Raw genomic sequence first — 4,226 nt, forward strand, 5'->3', positions numbered from 1 at the left:
GGAGAAGTGTCAGCTAGGTAAAGCAGAGGTGGAATTCCTAGGCCATCTCGTGTCGTCAAGCGGTGTCAAACCTCTTCCTCACAAAGTAAAAGCTATTCTGGATTTTAAAAAACCGAAAGAAATCCACGAGCTTAGAAGTTTTTTAGGCGCGGTACATTTTTATCGGCGATTTTTGCCGCATGCGGCTGCCACTGAGGCACCTCTTCATAAATTGATGGGGCCGTGTAAGAAGCGTGACAAGACCGTGATAAGCTGGACAACAGAAGCAGAAAACGCGTTTGAAAACTTAAAAAAACAATTGGCCGAAGCAACACTACTTGCTTTTCCGTTGAGAGGCGCCACCATTGCTGTAATGGCAGACGCATCGGATATCGCGGTAGGGGCTGTGCTCCAGCAACGAGTCGGTGACGAATGGTTACCTTTAGGGTTCTACTCACAGAAATTTACTCCGGCCGAACAACGATACAGCGCTTACGATCGCGAGTTACTCGCCATTTATAAAGCAGTCCGACACTTTCGCTACTTTTTAGAGGGAACGAATTTTATAATTTTCACCGATCATAAACCGCTTATACACGCTTTTGACCAGAAATGGGAAAAGCTGTCACCACGACAAACGCGACAGTTGAATTTCATAAGTCAGTTTTCGTCGGACATCAGGCACATTAAAGGGACTGATAACATCGTAGCCGATATGCTCTCACGGATAGAAACGTTCGCTATTCCATCACCAATCGACCTGCAGCATCTGCGCGACGAACAAAATAAAAGCAGCGAGTTACAAGAGCTGCTAAAAGGCGAGTCTACTGCCTTGCACCTGGTACGTTGTCGTCATCCAGATACGGACATTGATATAATTTGTGATGATTCAACTGGCACATACCGCCCCTATATTCCCGAGAGCCTGCGACAGGTGGTGTTCAATGCCAATCACGGGTTAGCACACCCGGGGGCACGCGCAACCATTAAGTTAGTTTCCAAGAGTTTTGTGTGGAAGAAGATGAGCAGCGATTTACGGGCACGAGTGCGTAGCTGCTCAGCATGCCAGCGTTGCAAGGTTGCACGACATACGAAAGGAGAACTGCAAACATTTACGGTCCCTGCCAAGCGATTCGAACACATTAATGTGGATATTGTTGGACCTTTTACGCCTTCTAGGGGGTATACGTATTGCCTAACGTGTGTAGACAGATTCTCTAGATGGATAGAGGTTATCCCGTTGGAGAACATGACAGCTGAAACTGTCGCCAGAGAGCTACTCAATGGCTGGGTAAGCCGTTTTGGTACACCGAGGTACATCACCACGGATCAGGGCCGGCAGTTTGAAAGCGCCTTGTTCCAACAACTAGCGAAACTGCTGGGAGTGAAGCACGTACATACTACCAGCTACCATCCACAAGCGAATGGCCTGGTGGAAAGATGGCATCGGGTTCTGAAGGCCGCGCTCAGGTGCCATTCGGCCGACGCCAACTGGGTGGACGCATTACCGATTGTTCTACTGGGTTTGCGAACGGCTGTGAAGGAGGAGTTGGGCGCATCTGTCGCGGAAATGCTTCATGGCCAGACGATCCGACTTCCCAGTGAGTTTTTGGATGCCACAGAGAATACGGCCGCGGATGAGCAGAGTTTTTTGAGGGAGCTACGACAACATTTCGAGAACATGAACCCGGTGCAAACTTCACAGCACGGAAGGCCTGCAGTTTACGTGCCCAAGGACTTGCGTTTTTGTAGTCACGTATTTCTACGGGACGACACCATCCATAAACCGTTGAAGGCTCCTTACGACGGACCATATCTTGTGGTACACAGGCATCCGAAGACGTACACTATACTCATCGGATCGAAGCAAGTTATAGTATCTATTGATCGACTCAAACCGGCGTATTTTCCTAAAGATGAGTTGGCAGCTATAAATAGATCTGGAACATGGAAAGAACTACCTTTTCTTGGCGCTTCTTCTGGAAAGGGGGTGGTGTAGGGACTAGCCCTTACACTGGCGCGGTAATACACTCAGGTGGCAACACTGAGCGAGATGAAGAAACGTCAATTTTAAAATTTTAACCGATGCACGTCAGCTAACGTCACGCGAAAAATAGATACACAATTTGATTTGACATTTTTGGTTGCAACACATTTGTATTGAGAGAATTGTATTTGATTAAATTTTACAATAAAGAATATATAGAATTGCGTTCTTTATATGTATATTGTGAGTCAAGTAGGGGCCAAATACTGGCTGGTGATTTTAACGTATAAAACTAGTACGTAAAACGCTTAAACGACTTTAATTGCATCGTCTGAATTAGGATGAAGAAGCTTTGAAAAATATTGCCGGTACTTTGATTTCAATTAAAAACTTATTAAGATCCTAAATTGTAGCAGAAATCTAGTTACTGTGCATTTTTTTTTAGGAAAAAACCAAATCCATGTTTGGTTTTTTTAACGCATTTTTTTTAAAGCTGTAAATGAAAAATTAAAGACTGTTTTCACACTTTCTGTACCTATAAATGCAAGAAGGAAATTATAACCTATTCTGAATAGCACTGTCATTAGTCAGCCCATAATTAATTTTTTGAATCTATTGACGTTTCTTCTACTAAAATTGTTTTAGCCTAAGGCCGTTTTCTCGAATACCTGCTTTTGCCTGCATTATCGACTTTTTATCGATTTTCTGTTATAAGCATGTGAGCGACAAATTTATCAGGTAGTCAAAGCACCGCTTATCTTTAACAGGCAGTCTAGAAAACGGCCCTAAAGAGGTTTAACATTTTATAATTTTTATATTATATTCATGCAGCGTATCAGTTAATGAAGTATTTAATATTCGTTCTTATTTTCTTAAGAAATAGGGGGAAAGGTAATTATAAGCTGTTCAGAATAGGGCCGTCATTAGTCAAGGTTTCCAAAAACTGAGTTCATGTTGCGTGTTTTTCGACTAAGAAATATTTTCTATAGATATCTACGAACAAAAAAATTTTTGGATTAAAAAGTCGAAACAGAAAGTCTTAAGTATCAACTCAATATATAATTTTAAAGAATAATTTAGCATTAGAATTTGTATTTGTTATTTGGTTTTTTGTTCAAAATATGTCTTTTTTTTCAAAATATGAATAAAAAAATAGCTAAATGATAATATAGCACTTTTAAAAAGCATAAAAAAATACAAAATTACAATAAAAATAAACCGCCAAAAATTACAAATTTTTTTTTTTAGTAGAGAAGCTCTCTTCAAACATTGTTCCTCGTTATACTCAAAGCTTTAATGTCAGATTTACTGCTTTTTGTACCACAACCGTTATGAGCAAACTAGTGACTGAAAAATAGAGAATTTTTCTAAATTTCTATTGATAGTCATAAAAAGAAAAATATTTCGTTTCTTTATTGCAACCAACTGTGAGTATTACTCTCTATATATAAGCGCTTAGTCGCTAACAGAGCCAAATTTAAGTTAATTTATGCTAAAAACGAACTGCGCATGCGCATCCGTTTTTTATAAATTATGCCACACTGCTCTATAAACTATATTTTCTTTCTAATACTAAGCAGACGATGCAATTTTAAAAGCCACTTGCCCACTGAGAGCAACAAAAAGGAAGTCAGATTAAGGAAAGTTGTATAAGAATTATTATATATAAAACTAAAACAAAGTTCAGGTGAAAAAAATCAAAACTGAGTAAATAAATATGTAAGCTTTGTTTAGCAATTTTACTTATATAAATATGTAGTTATGAGTTTTTGTATGTGTTGTATATATAAATAAAATTTGTTTGCTAGTGATATATTCATGAACATAAATATATGCGTGTAAATTTAGTTAATGTGAGTTTTTAAGAATATTTCTGTTTTAATTTCCAAATGTCTGTGTATTTTTGTATATTAAATGTATAGTGTTTAGATTAAAATTTTTTACTGTGTATAAGAAATATGTATGCGTATTAGTTCAATTTCTTGCATAGTTTTAGTGAGTTAGATGAGTTTTGTGTACCAAAAATTATGTGTAAATAAATTCAAATATATGTGCGTACATATGTATGTATATAAGGCATACAAATTAAGAACGCATCATATAGAAGATACAGAGTTAATTGAACTACAAACTAAAAAAACGTAAACTATAAGAAAAGCAGAGTAAGAGGTAAATAATGCTAAAGTTGTATGTAATTTCGAAATAACAAAGAAAACAAGTAAGAAAGTCTAAGTTCGGGCGGAGCCGAACATTAAATACC

General features: G+C 38.1%; 1 protein-coding gene across 4 annotated transcripts in view; it reads left to right on the plus strand.

Annotated features, from left to right (window-relative positions):
* The window catches only part of LOC118740930 (dual 3',5'-cyclic-AMP and -GMP phosphodiesterase 11-like), a 307,854-nt gene that overhangs the window by 177,923 nt on the left and 125,705 nt on the right, over nucleotides 1-4,226 (plus strand). The gene's annotated exons all lie outside the window — the stretch shown is intronic.

Source organism: Rhagoletis pomonella, unplaced genomic scaffold, assembly GCF_013731165.1.
Source record: "Rhagoletis pomonella isolate Grant_MI unplaced genomic scaffold, Rhpom_1.0 Rhpom_scaffold_00006, whole genome shotgun sequence".
Classification (NCBI taxonomy): domain Eukaryota; kingdom Metazoa; phylum Arthropoda; class Insecta; order Diptera; family Tephritidae; genus Rhagoletis; species Rhagoletis pomonella.